This window comes from Epinephelus fuscoguttatus, linkage group LG4 (genome assembly GCF_011397635.1).
Source record: "Epinephelus fuscoguttatus linkage group LG4, E.fuscoguttatus.final_Chr_v1".
NCBI lineage: Eukaryota > Metazoa > Chordata > Actinopteri > Perciformes > Serranidae > Epinephelus > Epinephelus fuscoguttatus.
Window position 1 is genome coordinate 39088059 of NC_064755.1, and position 22380 is coordinate 39110438.

General features: G+C 39.9%; 1 protein-coding gene across 3 annotated transcripts in view; it reads right to left on the reverse strand.

Annotated features, from left to right (window-relative positions):
- Positions 1-22380, reverse strand: part of dgkzb (diacylglycerol kinase, zeta b) — a 71233-nt gene that overhangs the window by 40309 nt on the left and 8544 nt on the right. Inside the window, exon 1 of one of the 3 annotated variants that reach the window (XM_049573653.1) lies at positions 19736-19753. The exons of 1 other annotated variant lie outside the window; for it this stretch is intronic. The gene's annotated coding sequence lies outside the window, so the exon portion shown is untranslated. Of the gene's footprint in view, positions 1-2110; positions 2162-19735; positions 19754-22380 lie in introns of those variants that run through there. One more of the 3 variants, XM_049573649.1, reaches the window with a different exon arrangement.

A 22380-nucleotide genomic window follows, 5' to 3' on the forward strand; every position in this document is an offset into this window, starting at 1 on the left:
TGTGCAATAGAGACGGGGGAGGTTGACGGGGGCTGCTTATGTCATACAAGTTGTTTAAGGAGTCTGTTCTGTGGTTTAGGTATGAGGACATGTCTCTCTAAACACCAACATTAGAACGAGGCTGAGTTTAAACTGACCGACACCAGAACCGGACGTCACTTTAAAAAGCTTCAGTTTATCTCAGTGCAACAGACAGCAAACTGTTTGAGTATTATTCACATCGTATTCATATTAATATCTTGTCTGAGTCGCCTGTAGAGTGTGACCACATTTAAAACAGATAAACTGGAGCCTATCAATGCAGCACAGACGGATGGAAACACAACAACAGGTCAAACTGCTGCTGCTGGGTGACAGGACTCAAAGTGATGTCACAATACTGTTTTTACTGTTTCATCACTGTGAAGAACACTGAACTTGTATAATATTGTTATGATTTTAATGTTTACATCATAATATGGCAAATGTTTATTTTTCACTACAATTTGACTGAAATTATTATTTTAAACAACATAAATTTGTAAAACATTATCTTTTGCATCAGTTCGGTTGTATTATTTTTTAACTTTAATGTGTTTTATCATCCGACTTGTTTGTATATCAATAGTTTCCGTCCACATTTAGAGTAAAAAGGAGCTGAATTTCATCAAAAAAATCATCACTCAGGTTTTTTAAATGTGCAAATTAAAAATGTGCATAAAATCAGTCTGACGGAAACACACTGCATGTCGACAGGGCGCTGCTGTAAAAGTGAGTTTCTTCCGTTTAGATAACGGTTTAAATAAATCAAATGTCTGATCAAACTATCGATCCTGTTCGCTTATTTTTAATCAAATTAATTTGAAGTAAAATTTTTCTCATTTTTGACTACTGTTTGAGGCAAAGTTCCTGTGCTTTTGCTGTTGGGTTTAGACAACATAGTTTGCTTTTTGGTTAATAAAAGAAAGGATGTTATGCAGCAGAGTAACACTTTAATAAATAAAAGTACGGTTATTAATGGCAGACATCCCAGGTGAATAGGGTGATTTTTTTTCACTAATAGATATCACCATCAGACTTTTCCAGATAATTACTTACAGTTAGACAAGTATAATTTAAATGACCTTACTGTTACCTATTCTTTATATTAAATGGGTTTTCTAAAAATGTATGTTTTAACATATAAACGAGGCTCTAATTAAATATGCACAGATTTGTATACATTTCCAGAACGGAAATTTAAACATTGGATAACGTCAGGTTCACAATACTTCATTCATTTTGTTGTCACATTAGAATCAAAGCTTTTTAAGGAGAGAAATTGGGATCTCTATTCTTATCACTCCATAAATCAGAAAATACTGTGAACAGCCATAAAAAATCCATTTCAGCATGTTTTTAGGAATAAATTACTATTATATAAATCAATATATATATAAACGATACATGAACAAACCCCCTCTTAAAAATTATCAGAATATAGACAGGAATAAATCTGGAAAATCTGGTGAATGCAACTGAACAGGACATTTTTGGCTCAGAGGAAAAATTCAGTTTGAGAAATTTTAAGAGATGTAATACAAATACACATTTTTAGACAACTGGAGTAAAACACAGTGGGGTAAAAATTTACGTAATAGATGCCACCATGAAATTTACGCATCAAAAAATGATTATTTGTATTACAAGCTTTCTAAAATGTTTGTATTTAAATATGCACATTTTTGAACTAAAATAAATCTGAATGTGTATTTTGGATGCTTTCTTTCCACTTGTCTGAAACAAGACATGTTATGGAAGCAAAATTGACCAGTGCATGAACAAAGTATGTTTCCACCTGTAGTGTCGGTACTGAAGTTGAACGTTTTCAAAAGAGTGGATTATTGCCCAGCTTTAAAACTTTTGAAAAGAGAAACATTAACACCTCAGATCATAAATCAAACACTAAGTTTCAACATGTGGCTGATAAACAACCTCAGAAGTGTAATCTGTGTCATTCAGTCAGGAGCGAGGTCGACACAGGACACACACAGACTATCTGAGATGGTCCAGTAGATTAATAACACTGAAACAACACAGGAAGAATCACAGCACTGATTCACAGACAGAAACAAGTTTAGTTTTATACGACCTGAGAGGAAGACGCGTTCAGTCAGAGGAGGAAACGCACTGTGAGAGAGGCAGGAGGAGAGAGAGCGCGAGAGAGACTAAGCTCTTGTTTTAAAATAACCCTCACACACACACACACACACACACACACACACACACTCAGAGCAGCTGAATCTGATCTCAGAGCAGCTTCACATCAGCATCTATTACTCCATGTCAAACCAGTGGCTGACCAGAGATCAGCTGATTTAGGAGCAGCTCATCCTTTTGTAATGCAGGTTGACCGGAGATGAATGGAGCCGCTGGCCCACTCCAACATCCCAGAATACTCTTCATTAACACTTCAAGGCGGCAGCGGTGGCGCTGCTGCATTAAGGATCCGATTTAACCAAAATAAGACAACAGGAAGAGAAGCTGCTTTTTATTTTAATATGTCCAAACATGAAGTCGCATCATGTTTCTCTACCTCTGCGCCCTGACGGATAAATGGCAATAAACATATGTGTTGTTGACGATGATGTCACTAATGAGCAAGGAATCAGATTCTGTTGGTGGCTTTCACTGTTACTGTGGAGTGAGTGGCTTAGCAACCACGGCCATGTCTCCTTAAAGACCACAGACGAAATATCTTTTAAGGTCAAGATAAACGAAAAACAAAATAAATCTTTATTTAATCAGGAAAAATCTCCAGGGCTGCAACTAAAAATTGATTTTATTACCAATTAATCTTCCAATTATTTTATCCATTTCATAACTGGGAAGAAAAAAGACTCAGAAAAAAAGAATAATACCCAGCATGACGTCCTAAAGCAGAAGCTGACATATTGAAATGTCTTTTCTTTTTTGTTCAACCCACAAAGATATTTAGTTTACTAACTTGTGAAACAAAGAAAAGTTGCAAGTCTTCACATTTCAGAAAGCAAAACCATACGTTATTAATTTTTCCTTGAAAAAGGACTTAAATTATTAAACAATTATGAATATTGCATGGAGAGGCAGCCTTTATTAATTATGCCCCTAAACTCTGGAATAGTCTGCCTGACGGTGTTGGGGCTCTAAATCTGCTAACGTAATCTTAAGACACATCTTTTTACCATTGCTTTCTCCAGAAATTTATTTTTAAGTGATGGTTGTTTTATCCTGTCTTAGACTGTAGTTTTAATTGAATTTTACCTAAATTTTTTATCATGTTTTTTTCTGTTAAAATGTTTTGATCGTGTCTATGTTCGGTACTTTGTGTTACATTTAATTCATGAATTGTGCTGTATAAAGAAAGTTATTATTATTTTCACTATTGTGACTATTATCATTATTGTTATCATTATATAATGGCCTTATTAATAATTTTTCTGACAATTCACCAATCAATTAATGGACCAATTGCATCAGCTCTAAAAACCTATTTTTCTTTCTAAGATATACTGCAAATTACAAAAAAAGATACAGTAAAATACAAAATGTTTGTATTTGTATTCAGTAAAATACAAAATGTTTGTATTTTACATCTGTAGATGATTCCACACTTAAGTTCAGACTTTGGAAACAAAGAGCTGAAAACAATCAATTGATCGATCAGCTGATAATAGCTCTTTAATTTGGCACAAATGAAAAATATTCTCAGGTTTCAGCCTCTCATATGTGAATATCTGCTGCTTTTCTGTAGTCTATATTAAATATATAATGTCATGTTGGGCTCTCAGAACTTTTGACAGGGTTTTTCCAATTTTTGGCACTTTCCAAACCAAACAGTTCATAAAAAAATAATCAACAGATTAATGGATAATTAAAATAATTGTTTGTTGCAGCTTTGAAGATGTTCACACACTGGATCCTACATTTCCCATAATGCACCTAGACGTTCAGCGCAACAGACAGGACTTTGACCCAGGAGACCACTGTTTGTGTCCTGGGTGAAACTAAAAGTCAATGCTTAGTCATTTTCTCACGTCACATATTAGTCAAGTGAGTCAACTGACATGACTGACATCAACCACAATCTTTTCCGAGCCGTGACCAAGTGGTTTTATTGCCTAAACTTAAACGCCGACCTCTTTACAGTCACGTGAGTCGACTCATGCCGTTACTTTTTGCATCCAGAGCCGCCTAACCCTTCAGCATCAAGACACAATGCAAAAGGCCGCCCCCTTCTGCCCAAGTGTCAAAATATAATGGAATGAGATTACATTGAAACTCCACACTTCAAGTCTGTTGCGCAGAGTATATTATAGACATCTGCAGTCTCCAAGCCCGAGCTGAGACTACCCTGATGACATCACAATGACATCATCAGGGTTATTTTCTCCTGTAGAGCCACAGACAACATCAAACACGGGCCAAGGAGGGGTAAATATGACGAGTCACATCAAAGGAACCAGTGAAATATGACTTCCTGTGACAAGTCCTCCTTAAAATGAAGACTTCCTCTTCTTCTGTGGTTGTGAACGGTATGACTTCCTCTTTGGTACTTTTAAATGAGGAGACAGATTAGCTGGAAGAGGCTTAAAAGATCAGCAGCTCCTGTCCTGGTTGGATTGCATCCGTGTGACCACCAAGACGCCATCACTGACCTGCTCAGGCTATTTATGACCGGCCGCACCTCACTGCAGTACTGCAGTACACACAACAAGTACACACACTCAAGTACTGTTTTCATGTACTTGTACTTTACTTGAGTAGTTTCAACTGATGCAACTTTTACTCCACTAAATCTCACAGGTAAATACTATAATATTTACTGCACTACATTCATGTGTGGTTATTTTACAGATTAAAATTTGACATAAGAAATTTATTTTTATTTTTTTTATTAAACTATTTATAGAGGTCCTAATTTATAAAAAAAAAAACAACAACACTTAAATGAATAAAAATAAACAGCTGGTTCCCAACTTATTTAGATCCCTTACAAAATAACATGAATTAAATTAAATTAAATTAAATCAAATCAGATCTAATTAAATTACATTAAATTAAATTTTATTTTAAAAGTTTCTCATGTTTCAGAAACGTCTCAGTAACAAAAAGCAAAACTAGTAGAAGTATGAAATAGTATTCATTTATATTTTTACATTATTTATCTAAATCTGCATAGTTATTAGTATTTATTATTGTCAGACAAACATAGTGCAGGAAAAAGTACAACATGGCTTCCAAACATGGTGAAGCAAAAGTATAAAGTAGCAGAAAATGCAAATAATCAAGTCTGAGTACCTAAAATCTGTACTTGAGTAAATGTACTCGGTTACTTTCCTGTCACTGATTGGCTTTGGGACTGCTTGCATCATTCATGAGAGACGACATGCTGCACTTTGTTTAGTTGTTGCTGAAATTAGAGCTCAGTGACTGATGAACGGATGAAGGAGAAACTGGATTCTCCATCAGGATTATTTCTATTTACTGTTTCATTCATGTGGAGATTAAATTATTGTCAACGTCTGAACATATAAATGAAAAGGAGAAGAAGAAGAAGAAGAAGATGTCCGATGCCTCTCATCAGGTCAGAAAACTGACCAGTGAAACCTGCCAACAGACTCCTGCCTCATCTGTTTAATACTTAATTCCTCCATATTGGATTCCCCTTAAATAATGCCAGCGTTCAGTTGCAGCAAAGGTAGATTACCAAAAGGGCAAAGTGGCCCAATATCCTGCCTTGGGGCCCCACGTCCTGCTCCAAGGCACTAGATGGTGGCCCCAGGGCCTCACATCCTGCCCCACAGCCCCATATCCCTCCCCAAGGTTACACACTCTGGCCCCTGGGCTCCAAATTCTGTCCAAAAGCCCTACGTTCTGCCCTAGAGCACCACACTGTGGCCCTAGGGCCACACATTAGGACACCAGGGACAAACATCCTGCCGCTGGTGCTCACTTCCTGCCTCACATCCTGCCCTGGAGCCCCATATCCTGCCCTACAGACCCAAGTCCTGCCCGAGGCCCCAGAGTCTGGCTACAGGGCCCTATATCCTGCCTCAGGAACCCACACCTTGTCCCAGGGCCCCATGTCCTGCCCGCGGGCCCCAAATAGTGTCCCACAGCCCTACATTCTGCTCTAGGGCCCCACATCCTGCCCTGGAGCCCCATGTCCTGCCCCCGGGACCCAAATTCTGTTCCCGCAGCCCTACGTTCTGCCCTAGGGCACCACACTGTGGCCCCAGGGTCCCACATTCTGCCCCAGGACCCCACATTAGGTCGCCAGGGACAAACATCCTGCCGCAGGTGCTCACTTCCTGCCACAGGGCCCCACATCCTGCTCCATGGTCCCAAGTCCGGCCCTAAGGCCCTAGAGTCTGGCCTCAGGGCCCTACATTCTGCCCTGGAGCCCCATATCCTGCCCTAAAGACCCAAGTCCTGCCCGAGGCCCCAGAGTTTGGCCCCAGGGCCCCACAGTTTGCCCCAGGACCCCACGTTAGGCCACCAAGGCCAAATATCCTGCTGCTGGTGCTCACATCCTGCACCCACAGCCCCTTGTCCTACTGTCAGGAACCCACATTCTGTACCCCAGGGCCCCACATCCTGCCTTAGGGGGGCCCTTAACTTAATAAAATAAATATATATTAATAAAGGGACATTAAGGTGACACACAGAAGTTTGAAGCCTGTGGTAAAAGAGATTAAACCAAATTTTTTGGACTTTATTATGACAGATTTTATTGCCTTTAGATGCTGCATACTTAAAATTTATTTAGTGATTCATCAAGTTACCAATAATATATTATGACTGCACAGAAAGTGGGAGAAACTGGAGATCAGTATTGTCCCATAAAGGGTTAATCTGGTGCTGCTGCTGCTGCTGCTGCCATGGTGAGGAAAACGGACGTTGGATCAGGTGAGAGTGAGATATCAGCTTTCAGAGTGAGAGGACAAATAAACTAATTAGGTTCAGTCAGTCAGTCAGTCAGGAGGCAGCAGAGACAAATCTGATTAATACATCTGATCAGTTTCCCCTGCCGCCAATAATACCACTAATACTCTAATACATACTTCTACTGTAAATACTACCATCACTTCATCAGCTCACACTCACATCAACGTCCTGTTAATACATAGGTTACAAGTCTTTTTTCTTTTAGTGGAAGATGTACTGACAGTTTGGTGTTCCTGTGCTGCCACCTGGTGGTCGGATCCTTCACTGCTTACTGAGACTCGGAGACAATCTGTCACCAGGAGTGACGGCCTTTGACTCCACACGAGTTTAAAATAAGATCCTCAACACAAAGGTACATTTGCGTTGAGGATGTTTTCTGACCTTTGACCTCTCCTTCCTTCCTGACCGCCCACCTTTCACTCCTCCATCACACCTCCTCCGCTTTTTACTTCTTCTCTCAGCCAAAACAAAAATCAGCTGCTCCTCCTGCTATAGGCTGCCTCCTCAAAAGGAGGTAAAGCTCTTCATCCTCATCTGCTCTCTCCTTTACCTTCTTTTTGTCAATACTAATTCTCATCCTTCTCCTCCTCCTCCTCCTCCTGCTACACCTCTGCCTCCATTCCTGTTTTGTACTCATGTTCTTTCACTAGCTCCTTGTTCTCCTCCTCCTCTTCCTCCTGATCCTCCACTTTTTCCTCTTATTGTTATCCTGCTCCTCCTGCTCCATCTTTATTTCCTCTTGGTGATCGCTGTTATCTCCGTGCACCTCCTCCTCCTGGTCCTCTACTTCTTTGTCATGTACTCCTCTTCCTCTTCCTGCTAATTGTTTTTCTTCACATGCTGCCGCTCCTCTTCTTCCTCCTCCTTCTGGCCCCATTTACATCCACCTCATCCAACACATCTCCTCGTCTTCCTCTTCCTCCTCTTTGTCTTCTTCTTTACTGCTGCATTTTACTTCATCTCTGTGAGCCAAAACAAGAATCAGCTGCTCCTCCTGCTAAAGTCCTCCTCAAAAGGAGGTGAAGCTCTTTATCCTCATCTGTTTTCTCCTTTTCCGTTTCATCAACACTAAATCTCATCTTTCTCCTCTCTCTGGTCATCTCCTTATTTGTTTTGTACTCCTTATGTTCCTCCTCTACCTCCTCTAGCTCATTGTCCTCCTCCTCCTCCTCCTCCTCCTCCTCCTCTTCCTCCAGATCCTCCACTTTTTCCTCTTCTCCTCCTCCTGCTCCATCTTTGTTTCCTCTTCGTGATACCTGTTTTCTCCCAGCACCTCCTCCTCCTGGTCTTCTACTTCTTTGACCTGTATTCATGCTCCTCCTCTTCCTCTTCCTGTTGCTCATTTTCCCCCAGGTGGTCCTTCTCCTTTTTTACCTCCTTCTTTCGGTTCTCTTTCTCCTCCACCTGAAACTCTTTACCCTCATCTGTTCTTTTGTCAACACTAAATCTCCTCCTCCTCTTCCTCCTCCACTTTTCCTCTTCTTGTGACCCTGCTCCTCATGCTCCACCTTTGTTTCCTTTTCATGATCCCTGTTATCTTCCACCTCCTCCTCCTGGTCTTCCACTCTCTTGTCTTACACTCCTCATGTTCCTCCTCTTCCTCTTCCAGCTCCTCATTCTTCTTCAGGTGCTCCTTCTTCTCTTCTTCTTCCTCCTCCCTCTGGTTCACCCTTCTCCTCCACACCTCCTAATCATCCTACTCTTCTTCTTTCCTGCTGCTTTTTGCTTAAAAAAATCAGTTTCTGCTCCTGCTTAAGTCTGCCTCCTCAAAAGGAGCTCTGGTATTCCTTCTCCCCATCTTCCTCCTTCTCGTCCTTAACGTCTTTGTCCTGTACTCTTCATGCTCCTCCTCTTCCTCTTCCAGCTAATTGATCTCCTCCTGCTACATATTTGTTTCCTCGTCATGATCCCTGTTATTTCCCAGCACCTCCTTCTCCTGGTCCTCTACCTCTTTGTCCTCTTCTCCTTATGCTCCTCCTGTTCTTCTTCTAGCACCTCATTTTCCTCCAGGTGCTATTGCTCTTCCTATTCCTCCTCTTACTTGTCTCTGTCAGCCTCCTTCTTCTGGTTCTCCTCCTCCTCCCTCCTCTTCTCCCTGTGATTCTTCTCCTCCTGCTCCATCTTTTATTTCCTCCTCTAGATCCCAGTTATCTTCCAGCACCTCCTCTGCCTCTACTTCTTTGTTTTGTACTCCTCATGTTCCTCTAGCTCCTTGTTCTCCTCCTCTTCTTCCTCAAGATCCTCCACTTTTCCTCTTCTTATGATCCTGCTCCTCCTGCTCTATCTTTGTTTCCTCCTTGTGACCACTGTTATCTCCCAGCACCTCTGCTCCTCCTATTGGTCCTCTACTTCTTTGTCCCGTACTCCTCATGCTCCTTCTCTTCCTCTTTTAACTCATCATTCTCCTCCAGTTGCTCCTCCCCCACTATGTCTTCCTCCTCCTCCTCCTCCTCTTCCTCCACTATGTCTTCCTCCTCCTCCTCCTCCCTGAGAGCCACGGTCCCTCCTGGACCAGACTATTTATAGAAACAGGGCAAGAGAGTGACAAAGATAGCTCAGGAAATGGGTCTGTGTAGTCCCTGGGTCCACACGCGCGCGCGCACACACACACACACACACACACACACGCACACACACACACACACACTCAGGTTTCACCTCATGAATATGTCGTCAGCTGACCGGCTCACAGAGGTCAGAGGTCAGAGGTGTGTCTCGTCTCTGTATCAACTTCATCACATCGAGACGTTTCGGTCTCTGAGGATCTAAAACTGGATGATGCAGTAACCTAGTTCCTTCTATAGCTGCTGCATCACACACACACACACACACACATACACACACACAGAGTATAAAAATACTACTTTAAAGGGTCATTTCACTCAAATTACAATAAATATATTTTATCTGTGTTGGTGTGAAGCCATGAAAACAGTTGGGGTTTTATCTGACGTCATGCATGCTAACATGAGCTAATTTAACACAGTCGACCCGATGGTGGCGCTGGATGAATGAAAGATCACCAAAGTCATTACAGTTCATCCTGAGGGGAACATGAACCTTGACCCACATTTCATCACAACAGATCCAACAGATGTGGAGACGTGTCAGTGTGGCTCAACAGAGAGTTGTGATGCTGATCAGCTAACAGTCCAGATAATTAAACGCCTGTTGCATGTTGTCTGTGTGACCTCAGTATGATGTCACTGACCCTCAGAGGAGCGCCAACTCCCTTTGCAGGAATTAAAATGTTTAAATCACAAAAAGGATAAAGATATTTTTAATCCAACGGCATTATTGCAGTCTCTATCCTTTGAGCATCATTACGCAGAGCTCAAAATACCACCTGAATACCAGTATGCACAGTACATTAGTGTAGACTCAAGTCACATAACATGGACTTGAGTCAGACTCAAGTCACAAATTTGATGACTCTAGACTCGGCTTGGCAAAATCTGAAAAAGACCTGCAACTCGCCTTGGACTTCAACACCAATGACTCGTGGCTTAACTCAGACTTGAGCCTTTTAACTTGAAAATACTTGATTCCTTCCCCAAAGTCCAAAGATAAAAAGTATGTTATTTAAAAAGTGTTCCTTGAATCAAAACATTTCCCTTTATTTCCTGATCTTAACTAACCCGACAGCATCTAATCAAGTTGCAGGAGAGAACCCTGAGGAACCAACGTTACGTTACCGAGCTCCAAAAAACATGAAACCCAGTTCACATTACAGGTCAAAAATTACAGATGAAGATGCAACAACTTCCAACTTTGTCTGAAATTTGAAGCTGCACAAAGAACAGTAAGCTGAGGCTTATATCAGCATATGTAGCTAGCTAGCTAGTGCTTAGCTAACGTTAGCTTAACAACTAAGTAACTTTTTAACAACAAAGAAAAGCAAATTTCAAAGAGCATGCATTTTTGTAAATTTAATATTGGCATTACATTTGTTGAAGAGCGCATTATGACTTGTCTAGGAGCTGAAATGCCAAGTTTACGTCTTGGGACTTACTAGTGACTTGCAAAGCAATGACTTGGACCCACCTCTGTCATGGTGGTGCGTGTAAAATTTAAGCTGTGTATGTAATTCTCAGTTCTACACGCACCAGGGCACGCAAGCTGGTCCCGAAAATATGCAGCGCTGCCAACTCTCACATATTGAGTCTGAGACTCACAATTTACACACTCTCACACTGCACAACCATTTCCAACACAATGAACAAAACAAATGTGTATCTGTCATCGTCATGGTGATAAAGGGGGGACAATGATGGCACACAGACAGACAGACAAAGCAGCACAACAGCAGCACCATAAAGCACCGCAGTCAATTAACCACATTTCAGCACATTATTAGCTCATTATGTATGTAATATTTTTGTTGTATGTTTTTATTCTGTGAAGCACTTTGTGCTGCATTTTAAATGTATGAAAAGTGCTATACAAATAAAGTTTGATTGATTGACTGAATGTGAACGCAGCATGTTTCTGTCTGTCTGTCTGTCTGTCTGTCTTCCTGCTTCAGTGTAACAAAGTTTATTTCACAACATTCATCCTGCTTCCTTCCTTAGTTCAAACTGTTTCATCTTCTCAGTCAGCACTCATACAGTCTGTCACCTGCATCACCTGAACCAGGTCACAGTTCATGATCCTGCTGTCTCAGTCTGAACAGATAACCTTCATATAATCCATAATAGGGATGCACCAAAATGAAAATTTGTGGCCGAAGCCGAAGCCGTATAATATTAAACACTTGGCCAAATACCGAGTACTGAGTACCGAATACCGAATACCGTAGTTTAGTTTTTCATTAGTTTTTGCAGATGAACCTCCTCCAGATTAGTGTTGTCACGGTACCAAAATTGGGGCCCACTGTACGATACCAATGAAAATATCATGGTTCTGAGTAGTATCACGATACCACAGTGAAAATGAGGCAGATGTGCCTTTTGTCATTTATAAAAAGATAAATCACTTTTCTATTATAGGCTACATCAATGATATTTCAATGGAATAAATTACTTATTGACTTATTCATACTTCAAAAACAGCATCAATAAGTGATTAACATAGGGGGGATCAAAATAAAATAAATAAATAAAATAAAAATCAACCAGCCACCCTCCTCCCCTTCATAAGTAAAGAACAGTCCTTAAAGTGCGGTGAGGTTTGTGGGCCGTGAACGGCTCGTTTCTCCTCTGACACGTCACATACCTGTGTTCGGCTGGCTCGGCTGTCCAGGTACTTCTGGGCAGTCATGACACCAAGAAGAGGATATTATTGGAACCGATTTGTCCGTCGCTGGTAAGCCGATGGCCGCCATATTTGACAGGAATACATTACTGTCTGTGTCTGTGACCCCCGTTCAACCCACAACTGATGGGATTCGCCTTTCGTTTCTGCTGGTGGTTGAAATCTATAGGCTGCTCGCACAGCGTGCTGAATGATTTAAGCCTATTTTGCTCGCTCAAAAATATTTGTAGTCGCAAATGCAAGTGCAGTGAGTGACGGATCGCCACACTGCCAACATTTTACTCCGCGCATCACGGCACGCTGTTTGATTGCGTTATCAAAACACGCCGCTATTATTCGGCCTTGCTTTTCACTTATTCCACCGAATACCGAATGTGTGTTTTTTGCAATATTCAGCCGAATATATTCAGTTACCGAATATTCGGTGCATCCCTGATCCATAATCATGAAGAATATCAGCCTGATGGTCATTAAACATCAGGAGGCGACCATGACGTTCCTGTTTGACAGCTTCACCTCAGATTTACAACATCAGACATACAACACAGCTCACCACACACGTGTCAACACTAGGGAACATGATACACTTTTACTGTTTGTGTGATGTTAAAGCGAAGCAGAGTCCCTATATTCAGTAACACAGCATAATGAAGGCCAGGCCACATATAGCAGACACACAGCTTCCTCTGTGTGTCAACCCCACACTCAAGTTTAGAACAAGTCAAGGTCAGATCAGGGTAACAAGAATAACATCAGACAACAAATAATTAATCGGAGGACGTCTCACATTACAATGGCAGTCCTGATCGGCTTGTTGGAGCTCTTCATCAAGACCGTGGTGAAAATAACAAACATTTGAGGACAGAAAGTGTCTTCAGCTGCTGAACGCTCCACCAGCGAGACTTAAACTGTATCTGTCTGCTGTTTGCTGCTGAGCAGGTAGAGTACAGTGTACCTGAGCAGGTAGAGTACAGTGTACCTGAGCACTACCTGAGTAGTGTCAACTCATCATTCAGTACCAAAAACACACATTTTCATTATTAAAAATTTAAAATTCTAGTATGTGAGCTTTAGTGTCTGCCGATCTAACAACAGGAGATGTGGATTTGTGTGCAGCCTGACGGACTTTCCTCCATCAGTGATGTCATCTGATCCCTTGTCAAAGGTGAAAGACCTGCTGTGACATCATGGATGGGGGCGCGGCCTGTGTCAGACTGGAGGAGCCTCGGTGAAACAGAAGAAGACCAGGAGTCCATTACACACCACAACACTCGATCCAGACACTGTGTGTGTGTGTGTGAACGAGAGAGAGTGCCGGGAGAAGATCAAGCGTACTGTGATGCAACAACCATCAGACCGAGATGAACACAACACATAAATAACTTCTGATAAACCAACTGAGCAGCCATTTGCTCAGACCAGATGTTGATGTTGATGTTGATAGCTGGTCCACTCCAACTGTGTCTCCATGACAACCACAGCCCACATCCTTTACAGCAGTACATATACCAAATACTATACTACAAGTAAAAGTCCTACATCAAACATTTACTTCAGTAAAAGTAAAGACTATTTAACTATTTCTAAATTATGATGTTAAGAAGTGAAAAACCATTACGTAATTAATCAATTGGTGATTCAACAGAAAATGACTCCGCAACAATTATCATGAACATTAATAATAATTTAAGAAGGAAATATGTCAAATATTCACAAGTTTCCAGCTTCTCTGACCTGAATATTTGTTGTTTTCTCTGTTTATATCGCTGAAAACTACGTATCTATGTGTTTTGGACTGTTGGTCGGACAAAATTAGACTTTCTTTTGATAGTTTTTATTACCCTATTAGAGACAGTAGAGATATGACCTCTAGACACCATGATGTCCCAAAACGAGACGTCCCCCTGAGCTCTTGAGGGGTCTTTTCTTTTACCATTTTCTTGCACTGTATCAACAAAACAATTAACTGATTAATCCAAAAATAACAGCTGACAAAACAATCTCACCACAAGGCTCATTTTGTGACACAGTAGATATTCAAACTTACATTTTTTGGAGCATTTGAATGATCGTGTAATACTTAAATTTCAATAATACATACTGAATCAACAGATTAATCAATAATCACAATTGTTAGCTGAAGGTGTAAACAATATTTTAACCCAAAACTGCTGTTGTGAGGCTCAATTTATAGCAATATATCGTACTTTATTTCTTCAACCACTAATAATAATACTCTATATAAGAATATATGTTGCACATATATCATAAAATAATAATCTACAAAGTATTTTCAGGTCTCAGATAAATGTTGTGGTGTACAAACATAAAATTGTAGAAAATAAAAATACTCCAGTGAAGTACAAATACTCCAAAGTTTCACAAAAGTTAGGCGTTAACTTAAATTAAATTAAATCTAATATTATCTAGTTTAATTCAATTTAATTTAATTTAATTTAATTTAATTTAAGTTTCTCCATTTTCCATACTGTATAACTGATGGATAATTAACAAAATAATCACTCTCTTTGTAGTTTTCTTGCCCCCAATACTTGTAGTTCCTTTAAAATATATTTCTGGTTTTAACTCGATGACGTACTGATGAATTTTCCATCAGTAACTTGAAATAAAGCCAGCTGTCGTCATCTCTTTCTGCTGATGAATGTAAACCGGGTGTGCTATAGCCAGCCAGAGTTTATTTAGAACACTTGAACTGGTTTGATGACGTAAGTCCGACCTGCTGGTTATGATGGTTTCATGTTTGCCGATTTGAAGTTATAAAAGCATTCTACTGACCTTTAAAGGTTAATTGTTACCTGTGATAGCAGTGTGAGCTGATTAAAAAACACAGTGACTGAACTGAAGCTATTAACGTCAGTGAGTAATATTTCAGTGCTTGATGGTCTAAAATAAAAGTTAAACATGTCAGAAAAATACATATTTTACTGCAGATGTAAAAGAAAACAAGCATGTTTTATATTTTGGAAACAGAAGAAGAAAAAAAAAAAAGAACCTGAGATTTGTTGTGTTGTCAAATTTCCTAGACTTTTTCTTCTGCTGCTGTAATCTGCTCAGCTGAGTGACCATCATGTTTCTTATTTGTATGTTGCAGTATGACACAGGTTATTGTTGCAGTGTAAACAGTGTGAGCTGATGCAAACCTAAAATACACAAAAACCGAGCTGAGGCTTTAAATGTTGAATAGTAGGAATTTGAATATTTTGAAACACCTGAGTACTGTATGGTCTAAAATATGAGTTTAACATGTTAGAGAATCACCTTTCATTACTGCAGATGTAAGAGAAAAACATATATATACACACAATATTTTGGGAGCAGCAGCACAAAGTAAAAAAGGGACTTGAAACTAGTTTTTCTGAACTTTTCTCTGACGGCTAAAAACACACAAAAGGTTCAAAAACGTACTCTTTAAGAATGAGTTTTTGTCGTAAAGCCTCTATACACAGCTGACAGCTACTGTATGTTTTGTGTTTGCATGTCACAAACTGGTCCCCTGTATTTGGGTAGAGAATATAACCGAGACGTGACTGAGCATGTCCGACAACAGACTGGCTCTCTAAAGCAGAACTGTAAGTTTGGTCTGATTTCAGTGTGGCTGAAGGGGCTGATAGATCTGTGTTATATATACACAAGTTATTTTTACAAACAGGAGCAAAGATGTGTCAGAACAGACTCCAGATTCGGTAGAAGAAGAGTTTAAACTTCCTGTTTGCTGTTTTCAGTGTCTTAAAAAGAGTCTGCGGTGCTGTTGCAGCTCTGTGAGGCTGTACTGAGACACAGCGGTGCTTAAGCTAACATCAGAATGCTATAATACTGATGTTTAGCAGATGGAATGTTAATCATGAGCAATTCTTTTCCCAAGAGTGTTTCACATTGCCCTGGTCCAACCGTGCTGTGGTTGGCAAGTTGGAGGTTGGAGAAAGTTAGGGTCGTCCCATGAATGTATATGTGCATATGTATGACATATATGATGAAATGGGGATAAAGTGATTTAATCGTGTGGCTTTTCCAGATTTAAGAAATGTTATCAGACTGAATAGTTCAAATCCTGATCATCCTGAGTCATTTTAGGGGGTTGTGATGTCCGTGGGTTAAAAGTCTTTTTTGGGCCTAGTGGCGTCACATGCAGACCGAGAATTGTACTTACAGAGTTTTGTCACTATGTCGAATTGGCTTCAAAGTCTGGTGCTGTTCATGGAGGTCTAGCTTCTCCCAGCCAATCACAGCACAGTAGGGTGGACTAAGCTAAACACTCTTGGGGGTAAAAACAATGCATGACCACGTTCACCTCAAGCCTCCAGGAAGAGTGCCGCGTTTTAGAGCCAATTTGACATAGCGGCCAAACATGGAATTACAACTTCTTGGTCCATCACAAGACATCATGGGGCCCATAGAGATTTTTTCCATAGACTTACAATGTGAAGGAGACGTCTGTCAATCAAGTGGATACATTTCTTTTAATGTAAGAGACCCTGCGAAATGACTTGTTTCACAATCTGTATTTGATCCATTCGGAAAACCCAGAAGAGCCGCATGATTAAATCATTTTATCCCCATTAGAGTTAGCCGAGTGGCCAACCAAAAGTTAGTTGCTTGAATGGCGAAGTCTGTAGTGCGTCTGTTCTATGAGCTCAATGATGCAAAAGACACTGCGGAAATCAAGCTTTTTTGGCTTTATGCGCCACTGAGCAACTTTCACAGAAATGAACAGGGCCCTGCCTCTCAGACTATATCCAGTCCATATGAGCAACAAAAAGTAACACTGCTCCTCCTCATACGACGTAAGAAATCCTAACTAGATCAGTTTGGCCTGACACTCACAGGAAACTGCAGCATATTGTCAACAGATCCTCCAAAATCACAGACTCACCACTCCCGTCTCTTAAATCACTGAACAACAAACACGTCATTAACTTGAAAAGCACTCAGAGAACACAGAGCTCCGCCAAGGCGAAATGCCCCAAGCCATGAAGTTAACAAAAGTGATAAATATTATATCCAAAATGTTATTAGTTCTATTGGCTCAGTAATTTTTCCATAATTCTGCTGACAAACTGAAGCATAACCTCCTTAGAGATACTAAAATGTAGGTTTCAGGTAAAAACTCTAAACTCTGCCTCCTGATTTATGATCCTGCCCTTTGAATTTTATTTTTTCTCTACGCTGTTCTGAAACCAAATCCACAGACTCTGGTCATGTGACACCTTTAAAGTGAACTCATAAACTAAAGTATTGTACACATTAAATGTTGATGGCACTAGATGAAAAGTCAAAGTTGTTACAGTTCACCCTGAGGGGAACATGAATGATGGGCCACATTTCATCAGCATGTTTCAGTTTGAACATACATAAAAAAAAATCACCATTCAGAAAGCAGCGATGCTGGTTGATTAACAGCCTGCCACGTGTTATCTGTGACCTCAGTCTGATGTCACTGACCCTCAGAGGAGCGTCAACTCCCTCTGCAGGAATTTAAATGTTAAAATCACAAAAAGGATTACATCCCTGATACTGATCCTTCGAGCATCAGAAGAGACCAGTGGACATCCAGAGAGCGAAGCTGCAGCCGCCCTCCTCTCAGATCTAATCAGGTTAGAGAGGGAAGCATCAGGCTGCTGCAGGTCCATCATCATCCTCACTGTGACTCTGACACACCAATAATTAGTCATCTGCCTAATCAATCAGATCATCTTACAGCAGAGCACTGTCACTGGAGGAACACACTCCCCCTCTGTGTTTAATATCAGAGTCTGTTTTCAGGTAAGAAACAGCTCACAGGCGAGCAGTGATGGACGGAGCGTTCAAATCATTCACTACAGTATAAGTAGTAATATAGAGTGTAAAAATACTGCAACAAAATGTACTTAACTACCAAAAGTAAAAGTACTTGAGTCATTATTACTGATTATTATTAATATGTAAGCGGCATGTTAATGATGTCGTTGGTCAAGGGAATTACAGAAGTAGAGAGCAGTAACAAAAGCTGTCAGACAAATGTAGTGCAGTAAAAAGTACAATATCTTCCTCTGAGATGTGGTGAAGCATAAGTATAAAGCAGTGGGAAGTCGAAATACTTAAAGTACAAATGCCTTAAAACTACTTAAACAGAGTATTTCAGTAAATGTACTTAGTTACTTCCCACCACTGCAGACGAGCAGGAACTACAGATCACAGAGAGATGATGTTTCTCTTGCTCTCTTTTTTAAATAAATAATCTTTCTCTCTTTCTGGATGCAGTCGGACCAATCATCTGTTCCTTAACGCTACAGTGTCTTTACATTACATGTGCAGGGCAGGGTGGGATATAAGGACCAGCCACCAGCCAAATGCTGGTAAAATATGCTGCTAGATTTGCTTCACTCACCAGCAAAAACAATGGAAATCTATTGAGTGGCTACTAGATTCTGGAATCCACCAACCGTAGTGGCAGATGGACAAAAAAGTTAATTTCCAATGCTGATGTGAGGTCATGTTACTGACGTAGGTAGTCAAGTGCAGCATGTTTGGTCTTTAAGTTCAGGATTTGTCCTTTAAACTGGTTGATGATTTTAAGTTTTCTGCATTTCAGTGTCAGGATAAAGAAACGGCAGACTAGACTCTCTCGGGAAACTTAAAAAGACATGAGGGCTGCTCTTCGCCTGTGTTAAGAAAATGACCTTTCCAGCTATTCTTAAACAATAACACACTGAATCTTGTCTATTTTTGTACACATATCTTTACTCTTACCCTGACTTTAAGAGCAAGGTTATTGTTTACTGTAATAAGTGAACTATGACCAAGCTGAATGTTTTGTTTTGTTTTGTGGGTTTTTTTCTGTGTAGGTTCTTTTTTGTTTGTTTGTCTGTAGGTTGGTTGGTTTTCTTTCACTCTGCACTGCTATTACATCACACTGTCATTCACAAGTGCTTTAACACTACTGTCCATTTGTGTGTAAAATATCAATAAACAAAGGTCAGAAAAAACAACTTCTATTTATGTTGATTTCTTTTGGCTGGATGATCATGAAAAAAATGAATTTTGTTTCGGAAAGGGAAGCTTTTTTGTGGCTGAATTTCTTTACCAGTCAAGGCAGAGTATTCTATTTTTGGACTGAGCAGTTGAATAACATATACTTTTGATTGTTACAGTGATGTCATTGTAATGGTGTCTTGTAATCCTTTGAGGGTTGGGCACATGGAAGTATACAAGGCACAAAAATAAAAATCAATCAAACTATTAATAGTATTACTAATAGTAGTAGTAGTAGTAGTAGTAGTATATACATGTTTGTTTGTTTTTTAACCAGTCTATATTACAGTTTATTCGTGTTATCACTACCGTACATCAGTCTGCCACAGTAGGTCTAAGCCTATTATAATTTATCCTACTTTAACTGTTTGATGTTTAATATCTTGTATGAGTATTTCTACTTTAATGTTTCTCTGTTAGCATAAGGCTATCACTGACAGACAGGTTAGCTAACACTGGTGTATGTGACTGAGCAGCAGTGTAACACAGGTGATTGAACACATACCTCTTCAGCAGCCTGTGACTCTGCTCAGCTCTCCGTAACTCTGATTTTACTCTGTTGTTCAGCTGGTTTCATGTTTTAATCCTCTCAGGAAGAAGCTGGAGATCCTCACAGACTGCTGCTCTTCACCGGGTACAGAAGCAAAAACTTCTGTAACAAGCTAGCTGAACTTTCTCACGATAAATCCGCTGATTTTTACCTGGAGTTTGGTTTTTAACGACACCTGCTCAGCTCCGACGAGTTTCATCTCGAGTTTTATTTATAATATAGACTTTAGAAAGATTACTGTCGAGTATAATCCACACAGACCGCGGTCACAGCAGTTACTGTCTTCGTTATAACTGATACAAACTTCTGACAGTAACAGCAGAGATTGGAAATCAGCCAATCAGATTGTAGCATCGGATTGGTGCCATCCGCTTCGAGCATGCGCACTGATGTTTGCCCACACCTTGGAAACTGTACTGAAGGATACATTGTTCTCTCCTCAGCTCCATCTTACAGGTAACTACTGCACTTTTTACTGCACTACATTTGTCTGACAGCTTTAGTTACTAGTTACTTCCTGTCCGGTGACACTCACGTATCTCCAGATGTTTTGATGCTGAATATTTGTTATAAAGTGAGGGATGAAGAGATCCATTATGCAGAGCCGGCACCAGACTTTTGGGGGCCCTAGGCAGGATTTGGTTATGGGGCCCCGTCGTTGTAACGAGTTCACATGGCACTAAAACCAACTTGTGTACTATGAATATTAGTTTAAGCACACAAAAGGTAGGGGAGATCCGGGTCGATTGTAGCACTTTTCACTTTTTCACCATTCTACATAAAAAAAATTACAACTCAGATTGCCAATATTTGTATGCAAGTACCCTACATGTGTCCTCCGTCAACACAAACAGTAACGAAGTTCCGCAGATTAATATATCGAGCATGATCAGGCTGAAAGTGGAAGGTGCGCAGTGATACATTCACCCCGCACACGAGGGACAATTGTAGCGCTCGAGCGGGTCACTTGTAGCGGTCGTCGAAAAAGGCAAAAAACGTTAAGTTACCACATTTTTCTGGCATATACTTCGCAGTTTTAGTTTTATTGCTGTTTTAACTTATACTAGGATGCCCATTAACATCAGGCAAAGGGACTGTAAGTAAAAAGTAGCCTTTCAGCAAACGGGTACGTTCACATTCGTCACCTGTTGTCAAACGTTTGTTAAATGTGACGGACCTGAAGATGATGCAGAGCACATAATAATTTTTAATCACACATTTTTAACCACACATTAACCATATTTATATAGTCCTACTTATGATTTTTAATATTTTAACTTATTTTTAAAAACATTTTAGAATTGTATTTATGTAAATCATGAACTGTAACATTGTTTTTTAACTCATTTTTTTAACCATGAACTCAATTAGCCTTTAGATCTATTTTTCAACTTAAGTATTTTAACATTGTATTTATTGCGTTTATATTAACCATGAACTGTAGACTAATGTATTGTTTTTAAAGGTCCCTTTTCAAAAATAAAGAACAGAAGAACCCTCCACCACTGCCTGCCAGGCTCTATCATACAGGTCTGGGTCTATCTGAGCCCTGGCTGTCTTCCTCACTCTGATCCTGGGCATTTCCTGCAAGCATAATGTCAAAAAAACATGAATAATCAACAAGTTAAGGCTCATGTTAAGCCTACGGATGGGTCTAACAGATGACATATGTTTGCAGTGTTGTATAAATAAACTATTAGACAAAATGGAAAAACACCTTCGGTGTCGATATTTTACTTAAGGATTCGAAAATGAGTATTTCTCTGATAACTCCGGGAAAATGAGTCGGAATGAAGTGATTCTACGTACCGGAAGTGGTCACCGGAAGACAATCGCGTGTTCCAACTTTCACATTCTGGAGACGCGTGTAACACGAATAAGGACCCGTGCTACAACTGTCCCCCTGCTACAATCGTACCGGATCTCCCCTAAATATAAGCATTTAAAGACTAAAGACCTTTGAGCAGCAACACTATCTTTCAACAGACTACAGCAGGGGTGTCAAACTCATTTTGGTAGCTGTTTTCAACTGTGATCAAAAATCATCTGAAGATGAATTCTGAGCTTGTTCTGTAAATGATTTTCTAATTAATTATAAACACATAAAAGCAATATATAATAACAATTTCAAGTGAGGCACCACCCACTTTCAACATAAACCCATCCATTCCGAGTACAAATACAGATACAGATTATTTAGTTGGTTAAAAAAAGACACAGACACTGATACAAATAATGAAGTACTCACTCATCCTTAGTAAATACAATATTTGTCTTTTATGCTCTAACTCTGTGAATGACCCCTCTCAAGGCCTTTTGCTTGATCTGGTTTAAGTTTGAAGCATATTTTAGTGTTATGGTCTCACTAGAAAGGGCCAAGCCTCACCTGTCTTCATGTGTAAGATGTCCAAAGTTAGTTATAGATATAATGAAAATAGCAATCTTTATGTATAAAGCACTTTTAAAACAGAGTTACGAAGTGCTTTACATGAGAACAATTACAAACAGACAAGACATGAAAACAACAACTTTTAAAACAGCTGATCAAAACACTTTGGTGTATAAAAGACAGTATTAATGAACTTAAAATTCAAGTAAAA